The following is a 15,973-nucleotide window of genomic DNA, read 5'->3' on the forward strand; positions in this document are numbered from 1 at the left end:
TGCAGATGGTGATTGCAGCCATGAAATTAAAAGACGCTTACTCCTTGGAAGGAAAGCTCTGACCAACCTAGATAGTGTATTAAAAAGCAGTGACATTATTTTGCCAACAAAGACCTATCTAGTCAAGGCTATGGTTTTTCTAGTAGTCATGTATGGATGTGAGAGTTGGACTATAAAGAAAGCTGAGTGCCGAAGAATTGATGCTTTTGAACTGTGGTGTTGGAGAAGACTCTTGAGAGTCCCTTGGACTGCAAGGAGATCCAACCAGTCCATCCTAAAGGAGATCAGTCCTGGGTGTTCACTGGAGCGACTGATGTTGAAGCTGAAACTCCAATACTTTGGCTACCTGATGCAGAGAGCTGACTCATTTGAAAAGATCCTGATGCTGGAAAAGATTGAGGGCAGGAGGAGAAGGGGACGACAGAGGATGAGATGGTTGGATGGCATCACGAACACAATGGACATGGGTTTGGGTGGACTCTGGGAGTTGGTGATGGACAGGGAGGCGTGGCGTGCTGTGGTTCACCGGGTCACAAAGAGTCAGACACGACTGAGTGACTGAAGTGAACTGAAAGACTTTTGAGTAGTCAATGCAGCAGAAGTATATGTCACTTTAAAGTATCAATTATTTGATATTATTTTCCTTTAATTAATTAAAAATAAAATTAAATTCATTATTTTTTACCTTGCTCCTGCTGCTAAGTCACTTCAGTCGTGTCCGACTCTGTGCGACCCCATAGACGGCAGCCCACCGGGCTCCCCCGTCCCTGGTATTCTCCAGGCAAGAACACTGGAGTGGGTTGCCATTTCCTTCTCCAATGCATGAAAGTGAAAAGTGAAAGTGATGCCTGTTTAAAACTTGGTTTTCTTTTATAATTACAGTTTTAGAATATAAGGTGAAGTGTATGAGGAAAAATGCAAGACTCTGAGCTCCTTATTCATGAAATCCATTAATGGAATCATTTGGCTATTTTATAGCCAAACAGCTGAGCTAATCACAGCTTTATGACTGGGAAAGTTAAGAATTTTTCCATTTACAGATGACTTGCTAACTCAATGAGCCTGTAGGAGATGAACTACTTTATGGTCTCAGTCATGTATCGTATATACAACCTATGGCTTTTTATCTGTCTTCAGTGGCTTGTTAAGAATTTCTGAAGCAGGCAATAGTGCATAAAAAATCCCAACTCATGCAATCTCAGAGACTGAAAGAGGATTTAGAAGTTTAGTTGGACTCTATTAACATTTTTAATAAGTAATGACTTTAACATGAAAATTAGTAGAATCCTTTAAGATAGCAGGTAAACCTTACAATTGTTTTTCATATCAGAAAAATTGTCCCTATATACTGCCTTTTTATTTTTTATTTTTATTTTATTTTCTGGCAGATGGGATCAAGCTGCCTTGGTTTTATTTTTTATTTTTATTTTTTTTTTAGGATTTTTTAAAAATTTTATTTTATTTAATTTTCAGATAAAGAAATACCTGTATAAATTCATTGTCTGGGTTTCTGCTGTATTTGTTTGTTCCAGTGCATGCATTCTTGATGTCTTGTAGTTTCTGTAGGCCAGAGATCACATTCCTGTTTTCAGTAAATGAAGGCTTACATTAGACCTGGCCTTTTTAAGGAAAAAGGTTAGAAAGAAAAGGATATGTTTAACAGTCTCATCACCTTCATAGAAGACTCTTTTCATTGCTCATTTAAAATAGTACATTTCCAAGTTTTGTAGGTACTATTATTATCAAAATTAGTTGTAAAAATTGTTATGGACAGTTACAAATAATAATACACTAAAGGGGATCCTACCATTTTTTTGTCATGGTCAATCCTCATATATTGCAGTTCTGATGCTAGTGTTTATTATGCAGTGTTGTAGATTGATGGCAGAGGGTGAGGATGTCAAGATCCAGGTTCACAGGGTCCCACTAGCTTTCCATGTATAGATATCAACTCAATCTATTTTGTGCAGGTACTGCGTGAGTACTGTAAAAATATATATATGATATGCTTATAGACAACCAACCCATCTGGGCTACACAGCAAGTATATGAGGAAGGTAGACCAGGAAACAAAAACAAAGGAATAGAACTAATGACTGAGTATGGAACAGTGACCAATTTACTTTGGAAAACATCTTCATTGTTTCTTTACGAAATTCAGGTAAACAATATGCCTCTTCATTGAGTTGTGCTTTTATGTTTGACTCACAGGAGCAAGTGACCACTGAGTCTTCTTTTTCATTTCTGCCCAAATCATTAAAAGCCATAAAAAATGGCTCATTGACTTACTCCTTATGATCAGGGTTCCTTATGAAGACTCGTTATAGCTTTCTCTTCTTTCACTGAGCAGAAATTTTCTAATTCCCTGAGAGAAACCAAACCTACCTGCATTGTCTATTTCTACCAGCCAGTTCATGTTCCTAAGATGTCTAGTAGTTTTCAGTCATGGAAACTATTTTTTGCAAAAAAAAAAAAAAAAGTGATGGAATTTTGTTCACACAATTGGGATACATTTTTTATTAAGATCTATAAAACTATAATATCATTTTAATGTTTTTTTCTGGAGTAATATCTGAAGATATTTGATGACAGAATAAGAGAATGGCATATTAAAAGGAATTTTTAAGGATAAATGTAAAAATGGCAATGAAATATGGTTAACTGAAGAAATAAACACAATAGGGATAGTTATTTGGGTATAATAGCCTCAATATCACTTGGAGAAATAAGTATGTCATTACGGCAATATATGAATGTAATACGCAGAAATTAATAACTATTCACATAAAATTGTCCTCCAAAAGTATAAAATACGGTGCTGCTGGTGAATGCTATATAGGACTACTTCTAAGACTGGATTGAACACGTTTAAATATATATAGAATCTCTGTGTACCTTTCCTTCCCCGAGTATATTAAGGACTTTCTTTTAATGATGAGTGCACCCTATACATAGATCATAGGTCATCTCATTTGATAGAAAGAAAATCTTATTTGAATCTCTCATTTTAGGCATACTTTATGATTAAGTTTATTTATCAAAGATATATGGAAGCAACATCTCTGGATGTTATTGTCACCCTGCTTATTTAACTTGTATGCAGAGTACATCATGAGAAATGCTGTGCTGGAAGAAGCACAAGCAGGAATCAAGATTGCTGGGAGAAATATCAATAACCTCAGATATGCAGATGACACCACCCTTATGGCAGAAAGTGAAGAGGAACTAAAGAGCCTCTTGATGAAAGTGAAAGTGGAGAGTGAAAAAGTTGGCTTAAAGCTCAACATTCAGAAAACGAAGATCATGGCATCCGGTCCCATCACTTCATGGCAAATAGATGGGGAAACAGTGGAAACTGTCAGACTATTTTTGGGGGCTCCAAAATCACTGCAGATGGTGATTGCAGCCATGAAATTAAAAGACGCTTACTCCTTGGAAGGAAAGTTATGTCCAACCTAGATAGCATATTAAAAAGCAGAGACATTATTTTGTCAACAAAGGTCTGTCTAGTCAAGGCTATGGTTTTTCCAGTGGTCATTTATGGATGTGAGAATTGGACTGTGAAGGAAGCTCAGTGCCGAAAAATTGATGCTTTTGAACTATGGTGTTGGAGAAGACTCTTGAGAGTTCCTTGGACTGCAAGGAGATACAACCAGTCCATCCTAAAGGAGATTAGCCCTGGGATTTCTTTGGAAGGACTGATGCTAAAGCTGAAACTCCAGTACTTTGGCCACCTCATGCGAAGAGTTGACTCATTGGAAAACACTGATGCTGGGAGGGATTAGGGGCAGGAGGAGAAGGGGACAACAGAGGATGAGATGGCTGGATGGCATCACCGACTCGATGGACGTGAGTCTCAGTGAACTCCGGGAGTTGGTGATGGACAGGGAGGCCTGGCGTGCTGTGATTCATGGGGTTGCAAAGAGTCGGACACAACTGAGCGAATGAACTGAACTGAACATCTCTGGATACTTAAACTTATTTTAACTTCACTCATTGCCAATTATCATAAATCAGGAGGGGTGCCTAATAATATTAATTCAGAGACAAATTCAAGGAAATGTTGATTGCCATTGTATGAGTTTCCTCAGGGCAGTAGGAACATGCATCCCCTTTTTATTCTTTTACAAAGTCATACACAATAATAAAGTAGACCCTGCTTATCCACGGCTTCTCCTTTCTTAGTTTCAATTACCTGAAATAACTTCAGTCTGAAAATATTAAGTGGAAATTACCGGAAATAAACAACTAACAGGTTTTAAATTGTTTGCTTTTCTGAGTAATGTTTTGAAATCTAGCACTGCCTCATTATGTCCTACATGGGACATGTGTCATCCCTTTGTCCAGCCTAGTTATTGATACATTCAGCTGCCTGTTAGTTACAGGAAAAAACATGGTATGTAGAGGGTTTAATATCATCCATGGCTCCAGGCACCCACTAGGGGTCTTAGAATGTGTTTATGGTGGATAAGGAGGGCTACTGTATGCATTTCAGGGTATTAACTATATTCCAAAAGCAAAATTAATCTGCATAACTCAGGGGAGATAATGGGAAAGGGAAAAGGTAACAGAAAAAAAAAGGAAAATATATTTAATTTGTATATATCTAATGGTGATTTAATAATACCCTCAAACATAAGGTTTTTTTAATTTCTGAAGGAAGAAACAAATTCTTAATTATGCTTAGCTGGCAAGGGAGTTATGTACCATCTCAGAGAACATATTATCAGAGATCCATACATCATAAACATGTTCTTAAATAAATGTTGCATTAATAAATTTCACCAGCATGTTGACTGTTCTGAATTCAGTTGCAAAGGAAAGCATTATATTACTGGCAGTTACAAATGGATCAGAAAAACCGACAGCATCTCAAAGGTGGTAGGTACTAAATGATACATAGAGCAGTTAGTATTTTTAAGAATCTCTTAAACCAAAAGGCCTCTCCAGTATCAGATAAGCTGGCAGGATAATAGTAGGCTTTATTATCATCAACAAGACTGTCAGTATATAAGCAGAATCTTAGATGCTATTCCTATACATAAATACACTGTTAGCTTTTTTAAGCAGTATGATTCACTGCCTCATGTACAAATAGCAAGGGCATCCAGAGTGAGAAACCAATAGTCTGCCATTTCCCAAACTTCATTCACTTCGCTGGAAACAGGACCAGCTTTCAAACTGCTAAAAATACCCTATGAGTAACTTATGAAAAGACAGTGCTTCTTCCGGAAACTGGGTTCCCTGAGCGAGTCAAATGTTCTATTTAAGCTATGTTTAAAGGGCATCAGTGATTAAGTTCACACATATAGTTGAAGGAAATGACTAGATTCATTGTTATTATTTGACATGAAGAAAATAACTTTCAAATATCAAAGCTTGTTAAAAAGAACTATGGTAAAGACTTACTGTTATTAGGACATCTCAATAAAGAAAACAAAATTCATGTACTAGTAGAGTCAGCAAAGAATTGTCTTCCTGGAACATTAGAGAAAGTCTGAGATTCTTTTTTCAATAACTGAATCATTTTTGATACTCTCCTTTATTACATGCAAAGATTATATATAGTTTTATTTTCATACCACTTTTATCCTTCTAATATTTAAAAGTTAGAGTTCTGGTCTGTGTATACAGATATAATTATTCTCTTTCTGTGGATTTTCAGGGTGGCTCTGGATGTGAATCACCTGGGTTAAGGTCAGGATTTCCCTCTTTTTCTAGGAAGTATCTTGGATATATCAAAATTTAGGGCTTCCCTGATGGCTCGGCTGGTAAAGAATCTGCCTACAATGTGGAGACCTGGGTATGATTCCTGGATTGGGAAAATCCCCTGGAGAAAGGAAAGGCTACCCACTCCAGTATTCTGGCCTGGAGAATTCCATGGACTAGATAGTTCATGGGGTTACAAAGAGTTAGACACGACTGAGCGCATTTTACTTCACTTCATATCAAAATTTAAATTTATATCAAACTACCTGTTACTTTTCTTTGGTAAAATATACATAGCATAAAATTTAGCAGTGTAACTGTTTTAATGTCTATAGTTCAGTGGTTTTGAGTACATTCAGTGTCGTACAATCATCGTTACCATTCATATGGAGAAACTTTGCATCATCTGATACTGAACTCTGTACCCATTAGATAAGAACTCTCCATTCCACCCTTCCCCACCCCTGGAAATCACATTCTAATGGATTTCTCTATGAATTTGACTGCTCTAAGTACCTCATATAGTGAATTATACATTGCTTGTTCTTTTGTGATTGGTTTATTTCACTTAGCATAATATCTTTACAGATAATCCATGTTGTAGCATGTATCAGAATTCATTCCTTTTTAAGGCTGAATAGTATTGTATTGTAGATGTATAGACCACATTTTGTTTATTCATTTATCTGCTGATGGACATCTGGGTTCTTTCTACCTTTCAGCTATTGTGAATAATGCTGCTGCAGAAACCGAGTAGTTTATTTTCTTTCTCTCATTTCATCCATACTTTCTGCATTATATTTATGTTCATAATATATCTTCTGTTGTGTATTGTAAACTTCTTGAGGACAGAGTCATTGCTCTGTTTTATGTTTACAATGCCATAATATCCAGCACAAATTCTACATATCATTTCAGTTCAGTTGCTCAGTCATGTCCGACTCTTTGCAACCCCATGTACTGCAGCAAGCAAGGCCTCCCTGTCCATCACCAACACCAGGAGCTTACTGAAACTCATGTCCATTGAGTTGGTGATGCCATCCAACATCTTATCCTCTGTCGTCCCCTTCTCCTTCCACCTTCAATCTTTCCCAGCATCAGGGTCTTTTCAAATGAGTCAGTTCTTCACATCAGCTGGCCAAAGTATTGGAGTTTCAGCTTCAGCATCAGTCCTTCCAGTGAATATTCAGGGTTGATTTTCTTTAGGATGGACTGGTTGGATCTCCTTGCAATCCAAGGGACTCTCATGAGTCTTTGCCAACATCACAGTTCAAAGGCATCAATTCTTTGGCACTCAGCTTTCTTTATAGTCCAACTGTCATATCCATACATGACTACTGGAAAACTCTAGCTTTGACTAGATGGGATTTTGTTGGCAAAGTGATGTTTCTGCTTTTCTTTTTAATTAATTTTATTTTATTTTTAAACTTTACAATATTGTCTCTGCTTTTTAATAAACTGTCTAGGTTGGTAAAACTTTTCTTCCAAGGAGAAGTAATCTTTTAATTTCATGGCTGAAGTCACCATCTGCAGTGATTTTGGGGCCCCCCAAATAAAGTCTGTCACTGTTTCCACTGTTCCCCATCTATTTGCAATGAAGTGATGGGACCAGATGCCATGATCTTAGTTTTCTGAGTGTGTAGTTTTAAGCCAACTTTTTCACTCTCCTCTTTCACTTTCATCAAGAGGCTCTTTAGTTCTTCGCTTTCTGCTATAATGGTGGTGTCATCTGCATATCTGACATTATTGATATTTTTCCCAGCAATCTTGATTCCAGCTTGTGCTTCATCCAGCCCAGCACTTCATGATGTACTCTGCATACAAGTTAAATAAGCAGGGTGACAATATACAGCCCTGATGTACTCCTTTCCTGATTTGGAACCAGTCTGTTGTTCCATATCCAGTTCTAACTGTTGCTTCTTGACCTGCATACACATTTCTCAGGAAGCAGGTCAGGTCATCAGGTATTCCCATCTCTTTAAGAATTTTCTGCAGTTTGTTTGGATCCACACAGTCAAAGGCTTTAGCATAGTCAATAAAGCAGAAGTAGATGTTTTTTCTGGAATTCTCTTGTTTTTTTGATGATCCAGCAGATGTTGGCAATTTGATCTCTGGTTCCTCTGCCTTTTCTAAATCCAGTTTGAACATGTGGAAGTTCATGGTTCACGTACTGCTGAAGCCTGGCTTGGAGAATTTTGAGCTTTACTTTACTAGATGTGAGATGAGAACAATTGTGTGGTAGTTTGAGCATTCTTTGGCATTGCCTTTCTTTGGGATTGGAATGAAAACTGACTTTTTCCAGTCCTGTGGCCACTGCTGAGTTTTCCAAATTTGCTGGCATATTGAGTGCAGCACTTTCACAGCATCATCTTTTAGGATTTGAAATAGCTCAACTGGAATTCTGTCACCTCCACTACCTTTGTTTATAGTGATGCTTCCTAAAGCCCACTTGACTTCACATTCCAGGATGTCTGGCTCTAGGTGAGTGATCACACCATCATGATTATCTGGGTCGTGAAGATCTTTTTTGTACAGTTCTTCTGTGTATTCTTGCCACCTCCTCTTGATATCTTCTGCTTCTGTTAGGTCCATACCATTTCTGTCCTTTATTGTGCCCATCTTTGCATAAAAAGTTCCCTTGGTATATATAATTTTCTTGAAGAGATGTCTAGTCTTTCCCATTCTATTGTTTCCCTCTATTTCTTTGCACTGATCACTGAGGAAGGCTTTCTTATCTCTCCTTGCTATTCTTTGGAACTCTGCATTCAAATGGGTATCTTTCCTTTTCTCCTTTTCCTTTCACTTTTCTTTCATAGCTGTTTGTAAGGCCTTGTCAGACAACCATTTTGCCTTTTTCCATTTCTTTTTCTTGGCGATGGTCTTGATCACTGCCTTCTGTTCAGTCATGAACCTCTGTCCATAGTTCTTCAGGCACTCTGTCTATCAGATTTAATCCCTTGAATCTATTTGTCACTTCTACTCTATAGTCATAAGGAATTTGATTTAGGTCATACCTGAATGATCTAGTGGTTTTCCCCACTTTCTTCATTTAAGTCTGAATTTGGCAATAAGGAATTCATGATCTGAGCCACAGTCAGCTCCTGGTCTTGTTTTTGCTTGCTGTATAGAGCTTCTCCATCTTTGGCTGAAAAGAATATAATCAATCTGATTTCAGTATTGACCACCTTGTTATGTCCATATGTAGAGTCTTTTCTTGTATTGTTACAAGAGGGTGTTTGCTATTACCAGTGTGTTCTCTTGGCAAAACTCTATTAGCTTTTGCCCTACTTCATTCTGTACTCCAAGGCCAAATTTGCCTGTTACTCCAGGTATTTCTTGACTTCCTACTTTTGCATTCCAGTCCCCTATAATGAAAAAGACACTTTTTTTGGGTGTTAGCTCTTGAAGGTCTTGTAGGTCTTCATAGAACCGTTCAACTTCAGCTTCTTCAGCATTATTGGTTAGGGCATAGACCTGGATTACTGTGATATTGAATGGTTTGCCTTGGAAATGAATGGAGATCATTCTGTCATTTTTGAGTAATTTGTAAAATAATTATGTGTAAAATGCAATACTTGGATGCAAACTCAAAAATGACAGAATTATCTCTGTTCATTTCCAAGGCAAACCATTCAATATCACAGTAATCCAGGTCTATGCCCTGACCAATAATGCTGAAGAAGCTGAAGTTGAATGGTTCTATGAAGACCTACAATAATTCATTAAGGTTTTACACATTTTAAAACCCCTTCATCTTCTTTATCAACCTCTCCTTTTATATCATAATTTGAGTTCCTTTTTCCCAGCTGTAACTTTGTGAATACCTTCTGGTTGTTGACAGAAAACTGAAGGTGAGAATTTGGATGGGGAAAGGGGACCAAAGACTAAGAGACTGACTTCTTCTAATGAATGTTAAATGCTACCAATTAGATCACTAAATGCATCTCAGATAAACTCTGGACTTTGTTCATAGCTACCACTATCATCAAAGACAAGGAAAGAAAAATAAACAAAACTTCTATTAATGATCATGGTCAAGTTCCTCTGCTCCTTTCTTGAATTTCCAGTTTCTTAAAGAATGCTCAGAATAAGTAGGGAAAAGGAACTACTCCAGGCTATACATCCAAGTGTGATAAAGTACATTACACAACTACCAAAAGCAGTAGAAAATTATATCAATGTTATCAGCATGAATCTGAAAGATACAGCATTTAAGTTTCAGCCTGACTCAATGAGTTGTTTAACAGCTTTCTTTGTGACTATAGGATAAAATCTCAATAGATGACAGTCACTCCTTGCCAATCTCATAGTGCAGCCTTGCAGGTGAATTAAATACCTAACTAGCCTGCCAATAGCTATTTTTTCTTAACCTGATATCATTTTCACTACCATACATGCATACCTATATTACATAAATTTAGAAATATTCTTTAGCAAGATTGATGTATAAAAATTGATTATAAATCTAGAGAAAGAGCTAAAAGTTAAATGATAAAAATTATATAATTTATTGAGCCTTTTCCCTGGCCCAGACATGATGTACCAGGGTACTTGGCATTCAGAATTTTACTTGATCATCATATCTCTGCAACGTTTCTGAAGGTTTCTGCGCATATATATATATATATATAGTTTACTTTTTCATTTCTAACCACATGCTTTTTAGTAGAAAACAAAGGAGGCTATTTCTTTTGTAACTATTTTAAAATAAATTTAAATTATCTTAAAATAAGTATTCTATATACACAGAATAATATTCAGTAGGCATAAAGCAATGTGTATAAATGAAATCTTCCCAGCCCTGTGTCTAAATACTTATTTTTCCTTTCTAGGAGCAACCACTGTTATGGGTTTGGTTTGCATTATTCCATAGATATTCTCTGAAAATATAAACATAGTACTCTATGAAGTTGTTTTTGTTTAAAAGCAGATGAATGGATAAGAAAGCTATGGTACATATACACAATGGAGTATTACTCAGCCATTAAAAAGAATACATTTGAATCAGTTCTAATGAGGTGGATGAAACTGGAGCCTATTATACAGAGTGAAGTAAGCCAGAAAGAAAAACACCAATACAGTATACTAATGCATATATATGGAATTTAGAAAGATGGTAACAATAACCCTGTATACGAGACAGCAAAAGAGACACTGATGTATAGAACAGTCTTTTGGACTCTGTGGGAGAGGGAGAGGGTGGGAAGATGTTGGAGAATGGCATTGAAACATGTATAATATCATGTATGAAATGAGTCACCAGTCCAGGTTCGATGCACAATACTGGATGCTTGGGGCTGGTGCAATGGGACGACCTAGAGGGATGGGATTGGGAGGGAGGAGGGAGGGGGGTTCAGGATGGGGAACACATGTATACCTGTGGTGGATTCATTTTGATATTTGGCAAAACCAATACAATATCGTAAAGTTTAAAATAAAATAAAATCTAAAAAAATAAAAATAAATAAAAATAAAAATAAATCCAGAATTAAAAAAAAAAAATCTTAAGATATTGTTTTATCTCAGTACAAATGGTGCTGCTTCATTGTTTTAATGGCTGTGTCAGATTATACTTTGTGGTTGAATCCTAATTATTTAACCAGTTCTCTGTTGATCAACATTTAGATTGCTGCATTTTTCTTTCATTATGAAACTAAAGCTTCAATGCATATCTTTGTGTTATATCATGTGTGTGCTAAAATGTTTCAAGGCTGGTTTCCTAGAAATGAAGTTTCTGGAGATTATATGTAGTTTTAATTTTGTGACTATAGTATAAAAACTCAATAGATGACAGACACTATTTGCCAATCTTGTAGTGCACAGATGTTTGTTTGAATTTCTTTAAATATTTTTAAGGTTATTAAAAATGAATTTCCTCTGAAAAATTTGTTTACAGATTTCATGAAATCAATATTAGAATACAGGGAGGAGACAAGCAGCAATTATTGCATTAAAGCTATAATTAAATTAAAAACCAGTGGCATCTTTTGTAGTGTGGTTGATGTCATTATAGATCTTGTATATCTGTTAGGCTCGGAAGAGTGGCAAAATGTTAGGAAAGGAGCATTTTAGAGGAAGAGGAATAAGGATAGAAGTAGAACCTAATATCATAGACATATCCTTTGAGGCCTGAAGGACAGAACCATACTGGGGCAGAAGAAGTCAACCTCTGAGTATTTGGCCTCCTTTCCCCATCCAAATTCCCATCTTCAGTTTTCCACCAACAACCAGAAGGCATTGACAAAGTTACAGCTGGGAAAAAGGAACTCAAATCATGATTAAAAAGGAGAGGTTGATCAAGAAGATGAAGAGGTTTTAAATGATATCAAGTAGTTAAAGGAACTGGTGCTTAACTTAGGGAAGACAGGCCTCAATACGACACGTGGTTTAAATAGAGTGCCCATGGACAGATTTAAGTAGAGCAAAGAGAACATGGTTTGTTGCTTTCACGTTTTCTCAGAACACATCCATTAGCGCTTATCCATAAATATCAAGAATAATGCCTACAAGCATCAACCTTGATCTCAGGAACAGTAGTGGAACACTACTGGTACTGCAGTGCAGACCTAACCCATTGTAAGAGATGAAAAAACACAGCTCCTCATTTCCTTGTCAAAATGGCCTTCCATGCTGATTTTCTCACACTCTGGACACAAACCTATTCTTCTGTATGTGAATACAAGCAGTGCCTCCTCCAATTTTTTTCTGGTTGCTAGTCTAATGCTTTCTCTGAAATTCTGTGCTTCTGTTTCTTAATCCTTCTGTGTTTTTTCCAGGTTTATTTTTAGATACTTATTTTTTAGAGTGGTTTTAGTTTACAATAAATTTGAGGGAAAATATAAGATTCTCTTATATAGCAATTCCCCACATATGCATGAAAGTGAAAGTTGCTCAGTTGTGTCCAACTCTTTGCGAGCCCATGGACTATACACTCCGTGGAATTCTCTAGGCTAGAATACTGGAGTGGGTAGACTTTCCCTTCTCCAGGGGATCTTCCCAACCCAGGGATCAAACCCAGGTCTCCCGCATTGCACGTGGATTCTTTACTGGCTGAGCCACAAGGGAAGTCTGCTCCTTCATTTTCAACATAACTTACCAGAATGGTACTTTTTTTTTTTTTTAAACCAAGGATGATCCTATCTTGACACAATATAATCACTCAAAGCCCATGTTTTACTTAAGATTTCACTCTTAGTTTTGTATATTCACTGGGTTAAGAGAAATGTATAATGACAGGTATCCATCATGATGATATCATATTCTACTCTAAATATCCTCTGTGCTCTGTCTATCCATCCCTCCACACATGCCTCAATCTATGGCAATTGCTGATCTTTTTATTGTCTCCATATTTTTGCCTTTCCCAGAATGTAATATAGTTGAAATCCTACAATATATAGCCTTCTTAGATTGGTTCCATTCACTTAGTAAGATGCATTTAAAGTTCCTCCATGTCCTTTCATTACTTGGCAGCTAATTTCTTTTAGCACTGAATAATATTCCATTGTCTAAACTATCACTATCATAGTTTACCCATCCATTCACCCACTGAAGGGCATCTTGGTTGCTTCCAATTGTTAGCAGTAATAAATAAAGCTACTGTAAACATAAATGTGTAGATGTTTGGACATAAGTTTTCAACTCCTTTGGTTAAATAGCAAGGATTAATAGTGTGATTATTGGTTCATATAAGAGTATGTTTAATTTTGTAAGAAACTGCTAAACTGTCTTTCAGAGTGGCTAAATTACTTTGTATTCCCACCAGCAATGTGGTTCCTGTTGCTCTAAGTCCTCACCAGCATTGGATATTGTCAGTGTTTGGGGTTTTGGCCCTTCTCATTAGTGTGTAGTGGACTCTCACTGATGTTTTAATTTGCAATTCCCTAATGATACACTTTGTACATAATCTTTACATGTTTATTTTCCATCTGCGTATCTTCTTTGGTGAGGTTTCTATTAAGATCTTTGACCCAATTTCAAAACAGGTTGTTTTCTTGAGGTTGAATTTTAAGAATTCTTTGTATATTTAGGATAATAATTGTTTATCATATGTGTCTTTTTACAAGTATTTTCTACCAGTTTGTGTTTTGTCTTCTAATTCTTCTTATAACTTTTTTTTTTTTTTTGCAGGGAGGAAATTTTAAATTTTAATGAAGTCCTGTGTATCCGTTATTTCTTTCATGAATCATGCCTTTGATGTTGTGTCTAAAAAGCTATCACAATACTCAAGATTATCTACATTATGTTATCTTGTAGGAATTTAGGAGTTTTATAATTTTGCATTTTATAGTTAGATCTATGCTCTACTTTTGAGTTAATTTTTGGGGAAAATGTAAGATCTGTGTCTAGATCTATTTTTCCATGTGGATGTGAAGTTGTTTCCACACCGTTTGTTGAAGAGACTATCTTTGCTCCATTGCAGTATCCTTGCCCCCTTGTCAAAGATCAGTTGAGTGTATTTATGGGGATCTGTTACTGTGCTCTGTTTTCTGTTCTACTGATCTGTTTGTCTATTCTTTTGCCAATAGCACACTGTTCTAATTACTGTAGCTTTATAGTAAGTATTGAAATTGGGTAGCATCAGTCCTTCAACTTTATTCTTCCCCTTCATATAAACTTTAGAATAAGGCTGTTGATATCCACCAATAACCTGCTGGGATTTTGATTGTAATCCAATTGGGAAGAACTAATATCTTGACAATCTTGAGTCTTCTTATCCTCGAATATAAACTCTTTCTCCTCTTACTTTTTCGAGTTTGTTCATCAGAGTTTTATGGTTTTCCTCATATAGATGTTGCCTAAATTTTGTTAGATTTGTACCTAAGTATTTTATTTTTTGAGGAGAGGTGCTATATAAATGGAATTGTACTTTAATTTCAAATTCTACTTGTTCATTGTTGATATATAGAAAGTTCAGTTTTGTATGTTAACCTTGTATCCTACAACCTTGCTATCACTTGTTAGTTTCAGGAGTTCTTTTATTCACTTTAAAAATTTTTTCTACATAGATGATCATCAGATCAGATCAGATCAGTTGCTCAGTCGTGTCCGACTCTTTGCGACCCCATGAATCACAGCACGCCAGGCCTCCCTATCATATCATCTGTAAATCAAGACAGTTTTATTTCTTCCTTCTTGATCTTTATTCCTTTTAATTCCCTTTCCTGTCTTACTGAATTAGCAAGAACTTTTAGCAGCATTGGAAAGACTGGTGAGCGGGACGTCCTTGCCTTGTACTTGTTCTTAAAGTGAAAGCTTCAAGTTACTCATTCTCTTTTTTAGCTCGAGGGTAGAGACTGGGGAGAGAGGCTGACAATATAGCTATCTTGAGCATGAGTTCATGTCTACTTTGGTCTAGGGCAGAAGTGGAACCTCTGGCATGGAGCCCCACAGGAAAATAGAGGAGGGAAGGGCTCACCTGTTTAGGTTGGGTGGGAATAGAAGCAGAGGTACAACAGGACCCTGCTACCGTCATGACAACTATTGTGCCTAGAACACTATTGGAGGAAGAGAGTGACTAGACCCATTTGCTGGATCCTGGTTCTGAAGGAGAAATGATGTGTATATGAATACCATTTGGGACCTTGAAACTATTTCCAGGGCCAGGAACCATATGTACAAAGTTCTGAGTTCTGACTTAAAAGAGCCTTGCTTCAGTGGGAATGTTGGTCCTGAGACTTTTCTGGGATAGCTTCATTTGTGAGCTTCCTGTAGGAAAGCTTTCTATATCTATTCAGGATAGAACTTAAAACTTATTAAACATGGAGCAGAGTCATTTATCAGGACTGGGGAAAAGCAACTAATTCCATGATTAACCTTCAGAATGATCCAACCCACTTAGAAAGCCTAGGAAATTCCTGGTGTCAAGCAGCCAATATCATGACCAATTATGCTTATAGGCCTTAAATGGATGGTCTCTTGATGGATTCATTGATGTATTCTGTTTCTGAAACCTATATTTTGACTTGGACCTTGTATCCACACCCATAATCTAATACTGATTTCAGTTATTTAAATTTAATATCTTCTTGCTACAGATTGCAAACTTGTGGCCACTCATTTGATCCAAAGGGATCAAGACCATCCCCATGGAAAATAAATGCAAAAAAGCAAAATGGCTGTCTGAGGAGGCCTTACAAATAGCTGTGAAAAGAAGAGAAGTGAAAAGCAAAGGAGAAAAGGAAAGATATAGGCATCTGAATGCAGAGTTCCAAAGAATAGCAAGAAGAGATAAGAAAGCCTTCCTCAGTGATCAGTGCAAAGA

Source organism: Bison bison, unplaced genomic scaffold (genome assembly GCF_000754665.1).
Source record: "Bison bison bison isolate TAMUID 2011002044 unplaced genomic scaffold, Bison_UMD1.0 scf7180017864177, whole genome shotgun sequence".
NCBI lineage: Eukaryota > Metazoa > Chordata > Mammalia > Artiodactyla > Bovidae > Bison > Bison bison.